Genomic DNA, 14,705 nt, shown 5'->3' with positions numbered 1-14,705 from the left:
GATTTTTTGTTTATTCTTGAAATACCTTTATTAAAGCTCAGATAGAAAAAAACATTACATGTATTGCTGTGAGTTCAAGACAGAAAGCTTTTCTTAAAAGAAAAAAAAAAAGGAAGCAACAACTCTTATTTGTCCCATCAAGGCTCAAGAAATCACTCCATTTCCTGTCTCCCTAAGACAGTGCAGAAACCTGGTGATGTAAACCAGGAAAAAATATAGTTTTTAAGTTTTAAGTCTGGTGTTACTTTTCTTTATTTGGTCAGGTCATACTGGAAAAACTTGAGAGTAAACTTCATCCGTAGCGAGTGGGTATTTGTACAGGGCAGTTGTAATTTGGCTTATGATTACTGACTAACTTCGGTAGCTTTGCATTAAAGGAAGTTTAAACAGAAGCAAGAACACTAAAGATAGCTAATCTGTACTTACTAAGCCTTCTGGGTACTACTACTACTACTAGAAGTGGGTAAGTAATACTAAAGCACATTGCCATATACCTAAAACACATGAGGCCATTATAGGAAAATAAGCATGATGGTCATGAATAACACAGTTTGTGTTCACTTTTTCACTGAGAGTGCAAACTGAGATCATGTCAACTAACACTAAACTTATTCAGATCAGCTAATACAATTTGTGTTTAGCAAGGAGTACTTTATTTTTTTGATGGTGTTAAAGACAGACTGGTGCACCGATGGAAGATACTGACCAATGTATGAAACCAGCCTGGTACAGTTCTAAATGACCTTTTGACAGGTACAGTTGCTATGTTAGGTCAGAAAGAGTACTTACTTTAGTATGTTCATTCAACTAATTAAAATAAAACTGAAAAATCAAGTGGAAACTTAAGTGAGAAGATTTTTTTCTTTATAAAACAATTAGCTAGGAAAGGTTAAGAGCTGGTAGTTCCAAAGCCTAAGGAATTACGATTAACTAGCTAAATTAATCCTGTTTCCAGGATTGCTCTCGTAGTATTTTGATTTCTGAAAATACGAGGAAGCCTGTGACGCAGAGGTCAACTTAAACTACTATTTTCAGTGATTGTGAGACTACAGATTTTGCCTCTAGGCAATGTTTTTTTGGATTGCCTGGTGTATTTGATAATCATATTCGTAATAAATTTGAGAGTTGATTTAGAGCTTGGATCCATAAGAAGGTACCTTTTAGTCATCTTTGCAGCCTTTTCCATGTGCATGGCCGTAAATTTTCTACTCTGTCTGGATGTAACCATTTAACACTTTTCTTCCTAAGCCTCTTTTTCTCAAGCAAGGTGTGATTTTATTCTGCTGCTGCTAGAAAGACCATCAAATGCTGTACCCACAGGCTGAAATTATTCAGAAAATAAGACTTATTCGGTTCTGTGTGAAGGTCACAAGTAATAAAGCCTCCAAGGCACTATCTTCCAGTGAATCTTTGCTGCCAAAAAGGCAACATACATTATCTTTTACACAACTCCCTTGGAAGCAATTGATGCTCATTCCTTCTGAGCTGTTACGATCTCTGGCAGAGAGAAACAGGCTGTCAGGGGTGTTCTAGAACTATGGGCCCTCTGTTCTCCCCATGATACGCTGGGAAGTAGATGATGGTCTTTGTGCCTGTGCAAGGTTTTACAGTTCTGCATTCTGTGCACTGCACCTCTGAGTAGTCCCTGCACTGCTTTTCTAAATGTATTGGGTGTTGCTATGATGCTCTTCAAGGTGTAACAGTAACTTTGCAGATTGGATGGCACTCATGCACTGCTGTATTTCTCCCATAGTGTGTTTGCTGCTGACATTTTTCACAAGCTGAATTAAGTCATTATGAGCCACAGAAAGAAAACGTCACATGGTTATTGCCTTACAGACTTACTCCACCTGTCAGCACTGGTCAGATGAGCAGCATTTTTTGTAGTGCCCTGTGATTGACATGAGCATGGGAGATGCATACACAGCCATACCATAAGAAAACAGCTAAGAAAGGGTTCTGGAAAGATTACTGCTATGCTAAACTGCTTTTCAGTCATTGCTTGTGGTTGCTAGCTGGAAAGAATAGAGGGTTCTCCTTGCAGTGGCTATTTGATCTAACCATGAGCACACACCTGACATTCAGAACTCAGTTACTGCTGTTGGCTTTCTACATCAAGGCACTGCTCTTCCATTTCCATGCACTGATGACAGCAAAGCAGCACATCTCCAAACCCTATCTTGCATCAAGAGGGAGCATCCGCTCCTTGCCCATTACTTGGGCCTATCCTTGTTGATGCATTCAGAGCAAATTTGATCCTACAATTCAATTGTTAGACTGAATTGAGTGTTTGCCTGCAGTCAGAAGCTTCCAGAGCAGTTTGGAGGGGGTTCTCTCTGTGTCTTTACATGTATGTGTTAACAGTGAGATCAGGCATGATCAGATTAGGAACAGCAACAGCAGTATATCAGTCACACAAGAGTATGACAGTGTCACCCTACAACACCGAGAGAAGACAGTTCCTTTCCCTGCCCTTTTCAGAGTATCCATACTGCTCTGGCACTTTGGCTTATGCTAACAGTCTCCTTGAGCTGTTTTCAAGTAATCACTGAACAGCCTGTCCTGTGGGTCTGCTTTCTGACCTGATGCTCAGTTCTGTAGCTACTGGTCTCCTGACAGCACAGCCTCCATCCTCATCCCTCACCGGCTCCTTGTTTGTGTAATCCCAGGCCTGTTCTCCCCATCCATCCAAAGAGCCACTTACAAGGAGATCGAAGACACTGAGCTCAGGGGAGGCACTGATCAGGTACTGCCCGTTTCAGATCCCCGGCACAGCATGCCAACCCTTTAAGAATAAATGATCGGCCCTCTGCTGGCTAATTTGAGATGGAATAATTATGACAATACCTTGACAGGGTTTAACTTGCCACTCTACTAATACATTGTGGCACTTAACAAGGCCTTTTCTTAAATAAATTCAAGCATTAAGAAAACTCATGCATGTCCTGGTCTCCCATACTTTGATTTCTTGGCTCCAAAGACCTAGTAGCTGTAATGTAACTAAATAAGAAACATACAGGTTTAGCTATTTTTTGCAGAGAGTAGATTTAAAATTTAGACAGTGAAAGGAAAGGAGTAGAGCTCACAATCTGTATTCTGTGTTAAGTTCAACATAAATTTCAGCCCCTACAGGCTGAATCTGTAGCTGCTGAACTTTGCAGGCTATCTTCTTATTTCATAAAGTATGTAGAAGGGCAGTGGATCCGTCAGTGTGCACCCTGCCTCTGCCCCACGCTGCCTCCACGCTCCCTGCTGCCCCTCTCTGCCCTGCTTCGTAGAGTCCTCTCCATATGTATTCCCCAGCCCAGCATCCAGTCTCCTCCCTTTCTCCATTCCCAGGCAATGCCCAAGAATTTGCTTCCTTTATTCCCTCTCTTCTGTTTTTTGGGGGAATTGGAAGGGTTTGGTTTTTGTTTGTTTACATAAAAACCAGCTTGAGAACCTTCCCAACCAGCCTGCCTGTTGGGAGTGCTGCAGAGCATTTATCTGTATTTGACTGCAAATACAGAAACCTCAGCAAATGAGAAAACACTTATTGGTACCATTAAATACACGTTTAGGTGAGTATTTAAGGACCTTCACAACCTTCTGAAAACCAACAGATTTGCAAAATGTTTCCTTACTGACAGCAGAACTCAACAGTTTCATGTGCTGTATCGCTGTCCAAAAGCAGCCTCAGCCAGACCAGCAAGGTTGATTGGAAGTTCAGATTCACAGCAGCATTCAAAACTGAAAGCATTAATGGACTAAGAGGTTTGAAAGAAGACCTTGCCATTAAAAAAATTGCAGCATATTTGAGCAACACATGGCAATTAAGCCAGTGGTAGAGGAGTTCCTAATAATGGCAGTTTCATAAAGGATATTAAAACATAAAACTTGGAGTAATAGGTATGCAAAAACTTCAGGAAGCATGTAGTTTGCCTTGCATTTGCTACAAAAGCTCGTAGGATCATGGACAAAGCCACTTGAGAAGCTTTAACAAGCAGAAGCAGGTTGGAAAGGGATGATGTGTATAACAGGAGATGGCTCTCCTGCTATTTGTTACATTTTAGCTACTTGAAGAGGAATAATTTTGTTTCTTCTCTAGTTTGCTGGAGATTTACAGATAGTCTTGCACCAGTGCAGTTTCTTTCCTCTTTAACAAGCTATTCAGTATCTATGTTGTTTGTACATGATTTTTCTGGACTAGACACCACACTGATACAATTTTCAGGTTATTTTAAGTGGCCCAGTTTTTCAAGAAAAAGTGAATCCTTTCTTCTCTTATTTTCACCCAACTCCAGAGAATTCAGAGAATGCATTCAGCATTTCTGAAAATTAGGCCAATAATGATCAGCCTTACACTGATTATACTAGTTACCACCTGACATTCAGCTGGTTGATGATGCAGGAATTTGTTGGGTAGAAATCTGTTGTATTTCCTATGCAGTGTGCACACAGAATACAGAAATCGGATAATGTGGCATGAACTAAAAGAATACCCTCACACTCAGCTATCCCCTTACATCTCAGGCAGCAATTACTATGTAAAGAGTTTGTCAAACATTGTAGAGGCCAGTGAGATGAACACTTATTTAGGAGAAAGGGAAAAGACAGCAAGTGAGACTCCACTAGAAGATCCTTCGTTATTGGGACTTTCAGGCAACCAAGTTCATCCTGAGCCAGAGGGCCTGCTAAGCCTTTTCTGCTTCTGCCTGTTGCACACACAGGGTAGCAGAAACATCCCAGGAGTATTTCAAATCAATCATGCTGTACAAGAAAGCTAGATTCTCCCTAAACATGCAGGTTTTCCTACATAGTGAAGAAGCTAGCTTCTGTGCCCAGCTGCAGCCTATCTGCAGAGTCTGTGCCACATGCCATGTGTACATCATGTTATCGCAGAAGCAGTTAGGGTCTTCCTCAACAGAAATACCAGATATTCAGAGTGTAACTGCTGTTAGAAAAAGCAGTAGATCACTCCATGAAAGATCAGTCACTGGACAGCAATTAGCTGAATAGTTTGACGTAGCAGCTGAGGAGAGGCCATCATTTCTTTCCATTCCAAAATGTTTTGTAGTAACGCATCAGTTCAGAGTTGTGGTTTGGCAGCACCATGTTTGACTTCTGAGAGATCAGTATTGCCCAGACAGCTTTTCTTCTAGCCTGTAAGTGCATCTAGTCAGCTGTCCTAAGGACTTCTAGCCTTTCCAAGAACAATCAAACTTACAGGGGTTTGCTTATCTTTCTGTGGAAGCAGCATCCCTGGGCAAGGCCAGAGCCCTGTGGAATGGGGTCAGAGAAATCTGATTACTCTAGAAAATACCAGAGCACAGAACAGAAGTGTTTCTGTCTTGAACTGTCACTGCAGATATGAACTGCAGCACTCAGTAGTGAACTCCGCGCTTGCTCCTCACTTGTCTTTGCAAGTCAGCAGGGCCAGGACATTTCTGCATTACTTGCTGTCATTAGCTGTAAGAGTCTTGTGGGAAGCCAAAGCAGTACGTAGCTTCAAGTAATTCTCAAGAGGCACCTGTCACAGCAGACAAATGTTTTGGAGAGTGGGACTGGTTAACCCTTACTGGATGCTCCTTACACATAACCCTTATGCCTCAGTGCCTGCCTTCTCCAAACTGAATCCCTTAGTGCCCTGTACCTTCAGACTGATGTTCATTATATTCCACCTAATGAAGGAAGTGCTAACAGACAGAGACACCAAATTTGGCAAGAAATAGTTAGATTCCAACTTACTGCCTGAGGGTTATGTTTGTTTTAGTAACAGTATGCTGTGAGGCACTGGAATATCCAGAAAGAGCTCTTTTGGTAGAAAAAATATGCTGTCTTCTGTAATTTTTTAATATTCCTTCTTTCATGTGTGTTTCTCAGCAAAAGGATGACATTAAAATAAAGCTGAATCTAGAGAACAGAGGTCAAGTTATCTTCTAGATAAGCAGTCTTTCCCCTTTCCCTAAACCAATACATTCCAAATTACTTTTCTCTGAACAACTTTCTCCTCTGTTCCAATTTCATCTGTGTGAAGCTTTCTTCGCTTTTCTTCTGGATCTTCTTTAAAACCGTAGATCTCACTCATCCCGCCTCAGAACAGTCCCTCATTTAAATAGTAACAGCCAAAGTCCCCAGTTTTACAGCGTGAACCACAGCACAAACAGAAAAAGGAAAGATTAAGAAACATGAAGAGGAAGGGTTACTTTTAGAGATCATACCATAGCTCAAAACCTGGGTTTCCTGCATTTCAGTGTGAAGCTCTATTTAAAGGGCAGAAAGACCATTGCAGCTTTTTTGCATTTAATCTTTTTCCCTTTCAGCCTACATTTAAATCCAGGGAAGTTCTCCCTTTTTTCCACCCCCCAAATTACAATGAGTGTCAAGCAAACTTGCTCAGCTGCGATTGCCACCTTGTTCTGTGCCTGCTTCAAGGAGAATCTGCTGAACCCTGGCAGTGATTGATGACTGAAGGACTGACCAGACTTGATTAGAAACTGCCAGCTGAGTGGCAAGTAATTGATGCAGCTGGTTAGTCATACAAGCATCCCAGGCACCGTCAGACATAATAAGGGAGCCCAATGCTTCACTGAACAGCAAACACTGGCACCGATCCAGTCCACATGCATGCTCAGTGCCTTGTGTTGAGAACAGAGGGAAAGGGTGTTGCCTTCCTCCCCTCTTTCATTTTTTGCTCTTTTACCAAGGATTCCCTTTACCCAAGACTGACATTCTAATGAGCAACTTGTGCCAACTCCGCTAAGCATCCTTGTTTCTTTTTAATCTTTAAACCAAACTGTCCTTGAATCCGTTTGCATTTCTATTTCTTGACGTAGTTATACTAAACCTTTCAGCAGTGGGAACTTCACTAACATTACACAGTTTTCCCCAAGACTGTACATCCTTTTGATTGGAGAGAAAGAGAAGTACGTTGTATTTTCAGAATAGTAGTAACAGTGGCCCTAGAAGTTTGTTACTGAGGTTGCTTAGTTTTGGTCCTGGATATACCTCTGCCTATAGATACACCACTTACTACTCCCACCATATAAATAATGCAAAAAGAAGAGAATACAAAAAGCATCTTTAAGTACCTTTTAAGCAGCTGGTGTGTATTTTTGGGAAACCTCAAAGTAGTATTTGATTGGATAGTTTTAACATATGTGTTGACTCACCGTAGTGTGGCAGAGAAAAAAAATCTGGTCCCATAGTGTTGTAACTGCCCTTTACCATAAGATTCACATAATTTATAAAAGTGGATTAGTCTGGTTTAATCAATGTAATGAAAGAAGCGGTAGTGTTTTCTACACTGGTATCCCAAACATGCAGATGGAAATAAGTAAAAGCTTTGCAAGGTTAGAAGTCACTAATGGTGATTACTAAATACTTTTTTGCAGGTAATACTCTTAATTGAAGAAAACATTTAATTAGGCAGAAATAAGCAGCTATAATTTAAAAGGCAACTTGAAGAGGCTATTGCAGAATGTCTCTATTAAAGGCATAGCAGAAAATTAACACCTTTTAAAAGCAAGTATCTTCCCAGAATCTTAGATCCTCATTTCCCCCTTCCAGTTTTCTATTCTCTCTCATTTAGCCAGTGCAGTTGTTGAACTTCTCCTGTCATTGAGACTCCTTCATGTAGAGGTAAGATGACATTTGAACAGACCGGCATGAAATTAGCAGTATGTAATATGCTGTTCGAGTGCTTCAAAATTTTCATTTTTTGGATATGTTTCAAGATTTATTGATGAAAAATTTTAATATTTTTTACCATCTTTTGAATAATGGTAATACTGTCTTACTCTTGAGGATATATTTCAGCTATCAACTTTCAGGTTCTTAAAAAGAAAACAGAATACTCTCAGTTCGCAAATTTGAAACCATTGTGATACTGTCTAATGTTACTGCAGTCTGGAGATTTCTGTGACCAATTACTTACATGAATGCCATTCTATACTCTGTCATTTCTTTGGTGTCCCTGATTTATCTCTCAAAGCCTTTATGACTTTACGTTTGGCTTTTATGTAGAAGCAGAGCAGGTCATGTGGTTATCCAGAGGCATTAGTATGGTAATTTTCTTCGAGTAGGTGGAAATAATTAATGGACTGCTTTATTGATGTACATAGATAGCTGATTCTCTCTGTGGTTTCAATTCCCAGCTTCAATAAAGTAGCTTGAGATTTTATCTGAGGGACCAGTAATTACACAGGGCAAGAATAATTGCTGCACAAATACACTCTGTATTTTATGCTGTTGCCAGGGCTGATGTTAAAGCTTAAATATATAAACAACAATCTGCTGCATAAATAAATTGACTCCTTTTATTTGAACTCATGAACTCTAACTTAAATTAAGAAAATCTGTGCTTTTGAAAGTTGAGCGAACTTCAGAGAGGTAGTTGCAGTCTTAGAGCAGTGCAACACAAATAACTTTACTGTCTTGGCTAGACTCCATCCCCTGTTACTGACAGTGACCAGCAGCAGATACCTTGGGAAAAATAAGCACCTATTAAAATAAGCACCATAAAAACTGGATCAGATTTGATACTGTTTTATCTCCGAGACTGATGCCGATTTTAAGTAAGGATTCTGGCAATTCAAGTCACTGTGTATTCATCCTAGAGTTCTGACTGACACCAATGAATTTTTTCATTTTATCAATTTATACTGAAAGTAATTTTTCTGATGCTTGCTTTTGAGACAGTTTCTCAGATTCATTCCCCATAAAGAAGCTCCTGTGTGGGAACATCCCTAGGCACCTTTGTAAGCAATAAGGAAAAGAACTTGCTGCTACATAATCTTTCATGTGCTCCTTTTACAACTTGATCATCAGCTGGCCCTACAGACTCAGGCAGGATCCTTGCCTCTCATACACTTGAAAGAAGTTATTAGTGGCTTTTATGCCTTCAGAAAATTGGTCTTCAGCATCTTCTTTTGGCTTGACTTATTTTAATTTTATATTTTACTTGTCAGAGTTTATAATCTTTTTCAGTTTTCTTATTTGGACAGCATTTTTTGAGGGATGCTCTCTTACTTATAGCCGCCCCCTTTATTTTTCTGTTGAAGCTTGCTGGCTTCTTTGCTATTTAAGCAAAGGCTCAGAATAAACATGTAACACCTTAAACACTAAGTATTATAAACTTTGTTTATAATCTGGCAGTTCCAGTGTCCATTTCATCATTCAGGAGTTGAACAAAAATCAACTGTGAATGGTTTTCATATAAAAGATGCTTAACTCAGTGTAGCGTGATACCCATTATACAAAGCGTTGCTTCCATAGTTACTCCTAAACCAGAGTCCCTGCATTGCTCAGACCTAAAACAGAGGTTGTTACCTGAGCAAAAGGTTTGTATAGCTAACACTATTTTAATGTCCTACTTACTCCAAGTGCCCAGTGTAAGAAGCATGATCATCAGATCAGCAAGACACAAGATAGACAGGAAGACAGTCTCAGTCTCCATTTGTACCTAGTTCTGAGGATGACAGCTTTTATAACATGCTTTTCTCCCAAATACCTTACTCTGATTTGCTGCTATACTATCTCATCTACTTACATGAGACAACACAAGGAGCATAACAGAAATTCTGCTGTGATTTTCCCTGAACTTGGAAGCCATACTGAAGAAATACGGGGATATTTCCTGGATATTACCAAACTTCCCAGTGACAGAAATCATTTGCCTACCACGCATGAAACCTGCCTGCCTTTTGCTTTTGTTCCCAAAGCAGTAATAAATCATGTGTGTTGCTAAGGTTAAACACTTAATAAAAGTTAGCTTAACAGAAGTAAGCTGTGAGTTGAGGATGAGAGAACCTAGGAAGGTATTGCAAATGTATGAGCAGGAGGATAGAACAGGGAGAGGAGGAAACTTAGGATTCTTTGAAAACGTGAAAACCACCTAAGAATGTCTCCTGCAGTGATTCATCATTGCAAAAAGCAGCAATTGGAGCCTTAAATAAAGAGAAAAGCAGGGAGAGGGACAGGATTTTATTTTAAATAAATTGTCATGTTTTATGGCTTAGAAAAAAATTATTTTGGTGTAGAAGCCTTGCAGAGCCACTCTGCAATTACAGGCACATTTCCAAGTGAATGCAAGTATCTTTAAGAAGTCCCTAGACTGGCAAGTTGATCACTAAGGGGGTTACCCTTCACCAGGTGGGGCACTGCCTTCTGGTCTTTCTCAGTCATTTTGGAATGGAGAGCACAGCCCTGAACGTAGCAGCCAGGCACAGCCCAGGGCAGCTTTGCTACAGGACCAGCCGCAGGAGCGCTCTGCACGCAGAGCCAGATGTGCTGGGAAGCACAGAGCCACCCCACCCCATGTAATGCAGCTGTTCTCAAATAGACCAAACTGTTTCGGTCACTGCATCACAGGGACTCACAAGGATTCAGAAAATGCCTTGGAGAAATTCTAGCAACAAACTTTTTATGACTTTGCTAAGAGCAAGATGCAGAAACAGAGCATGGGGTAGAACCCTGAGAACCATTTTTGTAAATCAGCCCTTGACAACCAGACAGGTGATTAGGAGACACTGCTTAACTATCCACAACCCTTCCATGACCTAAACCTTTGAGTCCAGCATAATTTTTCTCCCTAAGATCAAGTAATGAAGATGTTATAACTTGATATATATATATTTATATATATAGCCTAAGAAAAGGCCTAATTTTATCTAATTTTATAGAAAATAACTACTGCCTCCTCTCACAACATGGATGCAGACTGTTACACATCCATCAACACCCACTGTAGACAGCACCATTATGCTTATCTGCAAGTTTGCTGTACCTACAGAAGGGCATCTTACGGGACAGTGTTCACTGCTTTTCTCTGGAGAGGGGAGGCTTGTATTTTTTACACAAATCCTCGGTACTCATCACTAGGACAATAGCATTCAATCCTTGCTTTATTGTTCTAGCTGCTATTATTTCACTGTTGTTATGCATAGGTTTGGTAAAAGCCATCAGAATCCCTCATTCTATTGTGTCATGCTGATACTAGAGCACCTTCATATACCTCAATATAAATTCTTCCCAGTAAATTGAAAGAAAGAACAGCTGCAATAAGATACAGGCTGAATAAGGATGTCAGAGGTGTTTGTGTAGGTATAAAATATAAGTAATCCCCCTCACCACCTAACACATGCAAAAAAAAATCTGTTGTCCATAGCATGCCGACATACAGAGGAAATAAACTTTGAATTTATTCAATTGTATTTCTGAGAATGTTGAAGGCATAACACTGATGAGACAAAAACTTGTCACCTTATGTCTATGTAACATATTTGCAAGAAATCAGATCTCAGGTGGTATAAATTTAGGGAGATGAAGGCAGAGGTGACATGATCAGTATACAGAAACTTTTGGCAGAATAGCCAGTAGCTAGAGAACCTTGTTAAATGAGATTGTAAGCTAGTATGTGGGCTGCATGCGAACTAGCTTGTAAGAGTAGCTCCTGTAGCGGGCAGGAGCCAGGCTGCCATCTAAAATGCTTCAGGGGTCCGCACACAGAGGTACAGCGTGTTCCCACTCATTCATGACTAGATTTTTATGGAAAGACAACATAATTGTGAAGGAGATACCATTTCGTTAATGACTTAACCCCTAATAGAAGCTTGTCTGTTAGCTAAGCTGAATAATAGAACAGTGAACATTTCCGTATGTTTTCCTAGACTCATACACTAATTTCTTTAGACTCAACAGTTAATTCCGTTTTTAATTTAAGCTTTGGTTTCCTACATGAAGCCTCCTTGGACTTTTTCCATTACAGTTCTGAATACTTCTGTATTACTTTGAGCACCTAAGCAGTACTAATTACTTTAATTAGATGTAATCAGACATTAATATTGCATAATAACCCGATCCACTAGTTAACTTAGGTGTGCAGTTTTAGGTCAGTCATCCTTAATCAACCTTCAGCTGAAGCATAAGCAAAGTAATTCTGATCACTGGGGTGAGTTTACAGTTCCTGCACTTTCTTTTTGTCGAATCCTACCTAACAGCTAGCAGCAAGCACTTATTAGAGATTCTCAAGCAGAAGCTTCCTAAGCATTTAGAAAGAAAATGATTGCATCAGACTTACATGTTTGGGTGACAAGTGTAACCTTTGCAGCTCAGCATCACCATACTGGAGCTCCACCTTCCTGACTTTTTGGCGATAGGCTGGTGTGACAGGTATTGCACAGAATGCAAGGTTTCCTTGTCAAAAACAGAAATAACATTATAAAACATTGTCTCATAGCAGTTCTTTTTCACTTCAGCTTTTCTGGAACAATCCCAGTTACAGCATAAATTCTTTAAGTAATGTGAAGTCAAAAATAATGGACTGACCTGTTTAGCTTGCCATTTTATTGCACTTACTGTGTCTATTTCTTTACTTATTTTTCTAAAAGCTTGCTGAGGAGTTGTTTTTACCAATACCAAGAGTATTTCTGCCCAGAAGACTTTTTTAGTAATACTAGTAGCCATTCAAGCAACAGATTTCTCTTCTAATATTTTCCCTCTTGAACTTACAGCTCTACAGTTTCATCACTAATTTATTTTTTAAGAACAATAACACAGGGGGATTTATCAAGAGAACCAGGCTATCTCAATTAACTTAAACTTTTATTTCAGGTCTCTGCATAAATAGGAATTCCCTTTCTGACAAAAACTGAAGTGAAATCCTGTAGTATTTCTCTTGTGGAAAGAGCACAAATGCTCCATTTTATTTTGGATTGCAGTACATATGTTTTATTCAATTTCAGAGCATTAATGCTATCATTTAGCAGACTCTGGGAACTTCTGTAGTCTTGTAAGTCTCCAGTGGAAGCAGGAATTGACTGGTAGGGTAAACAGAGGAGCCAAATAAATTTTTAAGGCTACTTACTGCCTACTCATTTTCTGATCACACAAAGCTTTGCTTATTTTAGAGGCTTTCCATCTGACCTTCTGTGGAGTGGTTGCACACAGGGTTTATTACACAAAGGAAAGCTTAATGACATAATTTGATGGGGGCGTCTGCAATTCTAGCTATTTTGGGTGCTGTTCCCTGGTCTTTGCTTTCCCAGAGCCATAGAGTAGAGCATTACACCATCATCCCTCCTTAAGTATTTCATGCAGGACATACTAAGAGCAGTTTTGGACTTTGCATGTGATCTGATTTGATTGTCTGTCAGGTGCTAAGAAAGATATGTCATTAGTGAAATTAAGGTATTAGTAATGCATGTTCACTTCAAAACTATATGCAAGGAAACTTTAAACTTTGCTAGCTGTAACATGTCAGTTATGGCTGAACCACTTGGATCCCTTCAGAGCTGTTTGAGTTCACCTGCACATGCACAGACCGGCTGGCACAAAGAAAGAAGAAGCTTCAGCTGAAAACTGAGTTTTCAGATATTTTGTAATAAAGGTAACTTCTGTGGACAATAGCTGAGGAATTACTGGAATAATCAGATATTCAACAACTGCAAATCATTTTCCATCACTTCTGTGTAGACACTCATACAGAAGTTTTGCTGTACAAGCAATAGCTTAAGAAAAGCCCTAATTTTATGTAGTTTTATACAAAAGTTACATGAAACTATATGTTAACTCAGCCAAAGTTTTACACCTAAGCATACTCAAACTTTGAGGGCAAAAAGAACTAAGCTGTTCTGCAGAACACGATAGGAAAACACTTACCAAGACAAGCCATTTTCGTAAGACTGCCCTACTCAAAAGATACTTTCTGTCTGTTTCCCCTCCAAGGAATATCTTCCCAGCAGGTTAAGTCTCCTACAAACATGAGGTTCACACTCTGCCAAACCTCTGTGTAGCTCCCACTAGAGTAGCCAAAAAAAAAACCCAAACAAACAAACAAAAAAAAAACAATAAACCCACAAACAGAAGTAAGCATTCCCACTGCAAAATCCTGCACACAACTAGCTAACAGCAACCAAAAGCTTTTTATAAGCAGCTGGGGAGTTGTTTTCACCTCCACCCTCTGGGCAAATCACCTGTGCTCCTGCCACAAGAACTCAGCCACGTGTTCCTTCCCCCAGTCTGGCTGTGTGGAATTTGCTCCACACAGTTTGTAGTTTAGAAGAATGGTTTGAGGCTCCAAAGTTATGAAAACTTTTAACAACATGTAAAAAGAAAAAAATTAAAGCCAAAAAAGGCATCATTATTAGCATCTGTGAAATTTCCACCTGCTACATAAAACTGCAGAATAATTCTGATAAAGTCAAAGTTGCCTTATGTACTTTAGACAGGGACAAAGTATGCACAAGAAATCTAAATGCGTCTTTTCCGTATCTTGTTAGTTGCTCTTTACTAATTTAGTCAGAAATTTTTTCAGCACCCACAGAGAAGTTCAGGTTGATCTTGTCTATAAATTGCAGATGGGATGCATTATGACCATCAGCCTGCAGTTATCTGATAAGGAGCAGTATGTAGTCACCGCATTTTTTTTCCAATTAGGGGTGCAGAAAGTAACTGAGCCTGTCAAAAATCAGGGGGTCCTCCACGTTCCAAGCCATTGCGTGTAGAGGGAAGGAATTATCCTTCTTCACCACCAGTATGGCTTTTCCAATGAGATTTATTTTTTAGATCAAAACATTGACTAAATAAAGGTTTGGGTGAATGTAACAAATTAGAAGAAACTGTCTAGAGAGCAGGCCTGTTCTCTGGGATGGCAATGTGTGAGCTTCTTTTATAATAATTCTGTGGGGTTTAATGAATTGTTCTAAATATGAAGACTTAAAAAAACT

General features: G+C 39.6%; 1 protein-coding gene across 3 annotated transcripts in view; it reads left to right on the top strand.

Annotated features, from left to right (window-relative positions):
• Window positions 1-14,705, top strand: part of CA10 (carbonic anhydrase 10) — a 209,825-nt gene that overhangs the window by 67,358 nt on the left and 127,762 nt on the right. The gene's annotated exons all lie outside the window — the stretch shown is intronic.

This window comes from Falco naumanni, chromosome 1 (assembly GCF_017639655.2).
Source record: "Falco naumanni isolate bFalNau1 chromosome 1, bFalNau1.pat, whole genome shotgun sequence".
NCBI lineage: Eukaryota > Metazoa > Chordata > Aves > Falconiformes > Falconidae > Falco > Falco naumanni.
Note: the sequence above shows the minus strand (reverse complement) of the source record. Positions and strands in the feature narration are given on the sequence as shown.